Here is a 7126-nt window from a genome sequence, read left to right as displayed (position 1 = left end):
TGAGTACCTCTCCTATATACTATTAGCTTTAATTGTTAAAATCTTTATACATAACAATCTAAAATACCACACTAGTAAAATAGTAATTATATTATACCACACTAGTAATTATAGGGAAATTAGCGCCTATCTCCCACGCGCAACGGAAGCAACCAATCGACAAGTAAACCGTAAAAGTAAATAAATGTAAGCAATAATAAGATGAGACAATATTTAGGGTCAAACTCAGGGCAAAACCTTCCAAACCGGAAGTAAAACCCACTAGCCAAAATGACTAGAATCCACTATAATAATATAGTACCAGTACAACGTAACCGTCCCGAATTAATACCAATTCGAAACCCACAATAATATAAGATAACAACCTCTAGCCCTCCAGTAATATTAGTCAATGCCACTAATATCACCCCTAGAGTAACCTCCTAAATTATTGTATTATAACACCCGTTATACTGCCTCTCACCCTCAAACCCCGACTATAATTTTGTTTACTAGTCACCTTGTTTGATTATAATTTTGTGAGATATATTTTCCAAAGGATTTGACATCCTTTATATAGCCACGTAAAAGTGACGTTACAACTACCCATCATAAATCACCCTACGTTACACACATATGAATTAAAACACAATTCATATGTTTTCTCCCATTTTCACGTAAAGTTAACAAATGAATGTTTCATTCATTAACACCTCCTAAAGTTACATGCATATCATCAATTTTATGCATAATGTAACACTTAGTAAATTTATTACTTGTGTTGGATGTTTTAACCCAACAAATCTCCCCCTCCAACACAAGAGACCATAACCGAGGAATCTACCATTGGCCTTATGAAATCACCAGCTGCACACCCGAGTTAGTATCCGGTCCTCACCCTAACTCACTATCACGGCCAATGCACCGTGTACAGCCTAAACCCAGTCAATGACGTTACTTGACTCCGGAGAGAAACCTCTTGCTCTCCACCTTCCTACCAGCAGGAATTTTACATTTGCGCCCGTCTGTAACCTGAAAGCATTCTACCTTCGTCGCCTCTTCCGCAAACGAAACACGTGCACGACTTTTCCGTTTCCAACTATCCTTTGAGGTTTTTACTGCATATGCATCCAGACGGTATAAACCACGACATAGCTCCCCCTTCATGAGGACCATAGAACCCTTAGTAACTTTTATTACTCCCCCATGAGCTTTACACCCATAACCCTCGGAGTCTAGTTGACTAAGTGAAATTAAATTCTGCCGCAACTTTGGAACATAGGTAACCTTGTCCAAAGTGTGCACCACCCCATTTGACAATTTGATTTTTACCACCCCAACACCCATGACATTAACTGTTGAGTTATCAGCCAAACTCAACTTTCTAGCCATGCCTTCTTGGAGCTTATCAAAATTATCTTTCCGGGTGCAAACATGGTTGACACAACCAGAATCTAATATCCATTCTTCCTTGGAAGACACGTCGTTCACATCCGTGACCGCAAATATGTCACTATCATCGGTAAGGAAACAACAATTACTTCCTTCACCGACAACCAAGTTGGTGTCTCCCTTGTTTTCTTCATTCCCGCATTTGTTAGGACAGAACCGCCTAATATGCCCAAGGTCACCACACTTGAAACACTTCACATCATTATTCCTAGAAGCGTTCCTGGACCGAGACCTGCCATGCTTCGATCCATCCTCCCTGTTAAACGATCGACCTCTCCCATCCCGAGCAACTGCAATTGTACCCGTACTGTCGCTCCGTATTCCAGCTTTATCCTTCTTCCTCGCATCAAATGACAATAAAGTCACATGCGTGCTTGCTCCATCGTGATGGTGTCTTTCCCGCACAGAATAGTATCCACATAAGTCTCATATGTGTCCGGGAGAGAATTGAGGAGTAGTAACGCCTTATCTTCCTCCTCAAGCTTCACCTCGATCTTCTTTAACTCGTCTAACAGTCCATTGAACACATTTACGTGCCCAATTAAATTTTCATCCTCCTCCATCCTTAACCGATACAACCGTCGCTTCAAAAGCAACTTTGTTGGTCAAACTCTTCGCCATATAGAGCTTCTCCAACTTTTCCCATATCACTGATGGAGAGTCGTCATCAAGAACACAATTGATGACTGAATCCGAAATGCACAACCTAATAGTACTTGCACACTTGGTACAAACCTCTTCCCAGTTGTCATCACTCATCTTCTCCGGCTTACCATCATCTCCTTTCAAGGCTCTAGCCAAGCCAAGATGTACCAGGAGATCCTTCATCCTTCTCTGCCAAAGGGTGAAACTACTTTTACCATCAAATTTTGGTACTGCAAATTGAGACTCCAAATTTGACATCCTTGCCAGTTATAAACCAGCCACCGGACCGAGCCTAGTGGCTCTGATACCACTGTTGGGAAATTAGCGCCTATCTCTCACGCACAACGGAAGCAACCAATCGACAAGTAAACCGTAAAAGTAAATAAATGTAAGCAATAATAAGATGAGACAATATTTAGGGTCAAACCCAGGGCAAAACCTTCCAAACCGGAAGTAAAACCCACTAGCAAAAACGACTAGAATCCACTATAATAATATAGTACCAGTACAACGTAACCGTCCCGAATTAATACCAATTCGAAACCCACAATAATATAAGATAACAACCTCTAGCCCTCCAGTAATATTAGTCAATGCCACTAATATCACCCCTAGAGTAACCTCCTAAATTATTGTATTATAACACCCGTTATACTGCCTCTCACCCTCAAACCCCGACTATAATTTTGTTTACTAGTCACCTTGTTTGATTATAATTTTGTGAGATATATTTTCCAAAGGATTTGACATCCTTTATATAGCCACGTAAAAGTGACGTTACAACTACCCATCATAAATCACCCTACGTTAAACACATATGAATTAAAACACAATTCATATGTTTTCTCCCATTTTCACGTAAAGTTAACAAATGAATGTTTCATTCATTAACACCTCCTAAAATTACATGCATATCATCAATTTTATGCATATTGTAACACTTAGTAAATTTATTACTTGTGTTGGATGTTTTAACCCAACAATAATATACACCTTATTTAATAGCAATAAAAACAAATAATGTTAGCTCTTAGCACCATACCTTGTCTTACACTAAACAATTAATATCGATGGTTTGGCCAAGATAGGAAAATTATCAGTCCACTTTTTTTATCCTACTGCAATGCCTATTTGGTTAGAAACTGCTTAGAAATGTATTCTAAATTGATGATCATTCTTAGGGTGCAAACCCTTATCCCAAATCGGTAGAATAAAGATGGAAGATTATCTTTATTCTAAGAAATATGCGGGGTTCGGTTTTTCGGTGTTTTCATCACCAGTAATGGTAGGGGTTGGTGATGGGTTTGATCCGTCTAAGAAACCCAACAGACTGTATCGTCCGAACAGAATGTGGGTGAGTTTGACACAATGACTGAGGTTGAGGGAGGTTAGTGGTGCAGCGGTGTCATGTGGGTTGGGAACGGTGATTTCTTGGTTTGTCATGGTGGTAGCAGGGCTGAAAGTGGTGGTGAAAGCTAGGGAGGTGCGTTTGAAGGTGGTAGGACGAGGTGAAAAGGGGTTTTTGGAGGATCTCTTGTGACTCCTTGATACCATGTAAGATTGTTAATATTGATATGAATTGAATGTATAAACTGACTAATAATTACAAGCTATATATAGAGTAGAAAAAGCTAAATAAGGCTAATGAAAGGAGCCTCTAGACAAGAATATAATGTTCCTATATTTACAATGTGAAAATATCACTTGATTGGGGGAGTGATTGATTGTGTTGATTTGTTTGCTATATTTGCAGATTCCAAAGATATGGAAGATTTGAGGTGAATATTGTTACTACATTGTAGTCAGATACAGGATGGAAGTTAAAACAACTAAGCTGACTTAATGAACCAGACGTTAACAAATATGTAAAATATAGCCAGCTGAAAGAATGTAGGTGGCATAACATACAAGACAAGCAAACCTGATCCATGAAAAGCACGGATTGCCAATCCACTCAAACATGGAAGTATGGAACTAATTACGAGAAAAATTGTGTAAGAAAACTAAAAATATTCCTTACCGCAGATTCCCTACCTGGTCTTCAATGCTTCAAGCTAACTGTGGCAGAATGCTCTTACAGCAGATAAGTTGGCCTTTCCAATGTTGAGAATAACTTTTGAAAAGTTGGCAAGAACACCACCTGTGATCACAAGATCAATTTATATCAGTATTATCATTTTAACATTGAAAACTAGAAAATATACATTTACTCTCAGGATATGCATTAATCTGCTAAACAACGCATACTTGTCTACTCATTAGTCATTACATTTCCCCTTTCTCAAAAATAACCCACAAAAATACTCCCATGTGAATCTGGATCCCACTCTACCAACATACGGAGTATTTTTCATCTCAAGTGAGTGACGAGAACCATTACAGATTTACAGATGTCAAAGAGACAAATCAGTGGGTAGTTTAAGAGAGCAGCAATGCAACAACATTAAGCTCGGATAGCACAGTTAATTTACATATCAAGCAAAGTTTTCTCCTTGAAGTAACCCTACAAATCCTGTGGGTTTATAAATATAGAAAGATGATTTTACCATGCACAACATTGTGTAGAGGGAAGGATTACGAAGTTTTGAGTGTGACCTAACATGAAAAAGGAACGCAACTAATTACCGAAAAAATTGCAGCAATGGTGACAGAATTTAGGAAATAAGTTGATAACACTGTTTAGACATCTAATATAAGCAATCGCATACCTACAAAGCCAATGATAAAGATGTTGTCGAATTGCAGCAGCAAAAACATTTTCCAAAATAGCAGTGCCCAAAAGTTTCTTTTAATCAATCAGAGTGTTAGATTTTAGCCACTAATGTGAACCTCATCAACAAAGCACGAGTCATCTTTGTTAAACCATATAAATCTGGAACGCCTTCGTCACAAATAAAAAGCACCTGCAAAAGTCAGAATATACCATTGAAATAAATTACAGAAGAGCATACACGTAAAGAGCAACCAAAGGATTCCAGCTTTCTTTTACTTATCTTTTTCCCTTTCTAGCCCTTCGGACCAGATAAGTAACCTAGTACGAAGACGGAAGACAGAAATCTGTCATTTGCCATCACATCGTCCTGCCAATGTGGTAAGTCAATTCCATTCTGAAACAAGACTCTGACATACGTAAGTCCCTGACTTAATGAACCAAACATTCATAGTAATCATCAACATAACCAGCTAAAAGAAATATGTTTATGCAGGTGGTATAAGTGTATAACACATCAGGTACAAGAAACGCAAACCCATGAAAAGCAGGGAGTGCAAAAAGTGTAGTGGTTCAATCTCAATCCACTCAAACATGTCCCTGCACAAAGTCATATGTTATTTACCAAAAAAATTGTGTAAATAAACTTAAAAACATTCCTTCGTGCCGATTCCCACCTGGTCTGTAATGCTTCAAGCAAACTGTTGCAGTATGCTCTTGCAGTAGAAAAGTTGGCCCTTCCAAAGTTCCAATGTCGAGAATAATTTTTGGAAAATTGGCAAAGACAACAAAGGCGCCCAATTTACGGAGGTCTGCCAAGAGCAACACGATCACCTGTTGTCAGAAGACAATTTATATCAGTATTAACATCTTAAGAGAGAAGCTATGCAACAACATTAAGCTCATTCTTGCACGGCACTTTTTGCAGGATCAATTTGTCTTGGAAAAGTTACATGAGCCTATCTCGAAAGAGAAGTCTTCTCTTGCAGCCACTGAGATGTAGCTGTGCATTCTTGCACGGCAATTATTTTTTTGTATATAAAAGCAAAAATATAGGGTGCATCATACGGATTGTTGAGAAATAGTGAAGATAGACAGCACCTAATCGTGAGTGTCACGAGCACTGGCGGGAGTGTTCACGCAAAGTAGATCGTTCAGGACTTAAAAGCCTGACTTAAAACAGATGAACACTTGATAACCGCAATGCTAGGATGGTTAGTTCGTGGTTTAGAATCAAAGGCAAGTCACATAAAGAAATCGTTTATGTTTTTCGTCTTATAACTTTTTCATTATCAAGCAAAATTTTCTTATGCGGTCATTTGCACAAACTCTCGACCATCCTAACTGTTAAAACACATTTGTTGATGATGACATGCCTATTTTTAACCATGCTTTAAGATTTTCCATTTCACTCCTCTTCCCCAATCAAGAATTAATCGATGTTCAAGGTCAAGAAGTGTTGATGAAGCTACCCAAAATTGTGTTGTAATAAGAGTCACTTATGTAAGGGTAATAGAGTATAGTACTAAGGCAACAGTAAGCAGAACTGTTGTTTAACAACAGTCTGCTAAGGCAACACTAAGCTAGACGGTTGCTTTAACTCGTGTCACTTGGAGAAAGTCTTCAATTTCAAAAATACTCATATTTCCAAATATAAACTTCTATTTTTGAAATACTCATTTCTGATATTTGAGTTTTGTGAAAGGTTTTTTTTTTAAGAAACGGATATTCCAATGGCATCTTTCAAAATGTTTTATCTCAAAATGACAACACATTTTATCATGGCTTTTGGAAAGCAGAACTTGTTTCTTTCCAAATTTGTTCCTCTAAAAATGTCCTCACTTGGTTGTCAACATTGCCTTGACTGATTTTCAAAGGCCTTTTAAAGATAATAACAAAGCTTTTTTTCTTCTTCAACCTTTGGAAGAATGCCCCCTTTTATGCAAACTTGGCTAAGTCAAAAATATTTGTTTTCTATCTTATGTCTTGACCTCTAAACCCTACTTTGCTTCCCTATAAAAGGAGCACTCTTCTCCTTCATTTTTCCAGAGACTTTCCAGAGAATTTCAAAGTGTTTTGCAAAATTGTTTTTAAGAACTTAAAACTTTTTACTTCCTTTGCAAAATATTTCTAAATCTTCCAGTGATAACAATCTTCACTACCGTTGCCTTAAGTATTGCATTCTCTTACCTAGAATCGTTTGATCAATAAGTTATCCTTATCAATTTTTTCATAGACTCAGTTTTCAAACTTGATCCTGTAAACATTCTAGTTAGAATCTTGAGTTTCTAGACGGAGTAGTCTTAGACCTCGTGTCGCAACCGGAGTAGGTTGTTGGTC

The 7126-nt window shown here is 37.8% G+C and overlaps 1 protein-coding gene across 7 annotated transcripts in view; it reads right to left on the bottom strand.

The window, feature by feature from the left end:
• Positions 1 to 5990, bottom strand: part of LOC141643340 (aspartyl protease family protein 1) — a 20714-nt gene extending 14724 nt beyond the window's left edge. The window contains exons 1-6 of one of the 7 annotated variants that reach the window (XM_074452466.1): positions 5888 to 5990; positions 5464 to 5620; positions 5325 to 5386; positions 4785 to 5183; positions 4623 to 4671; positions 4097 to 4216 (exon numbers count right to left, since the gene is read on the bottom strand). The gene's annotated coding sequence lies outside the window, so the exon portion shown is untranslated. Of the gene's footprint in view, positions 1 to 4096; positions 4217 to 4622; positions 4672 to 4784; positions 5240 to 5324; positions 5387 to 5463; positions 5621 to 5887 lie in introns of those variants that run through there. The other 6 variants (XM_074452467.1, XM_074452469.1, XM_074452470.1 and 3 more) reach the window with 6 other exon arrangements.
• Between the last annotated feature and the right edge of the window lie 1136 nt (positions 5991 to 7126).

The sequence above is a fragment of the Silene latifolia genome, chromosome 2 (assembly GCF_048544455.1).
Source record: "Silene latifolia isolate original U9 population chromosome 2, ASM4854445v1, whole genome shotgun sequence".
NCBI lineage: Eukaryota > Viridiplantae > Streptophyta > Magnoliopsida > Caryophyllales > Caryophyllaceae > Silene > Silene latifolia.
The sequence above is the reverse complement of the archived record's forward strand: the minus strand, read 5'-3'. Positions and strand labels throughout refer to the sequence as shown.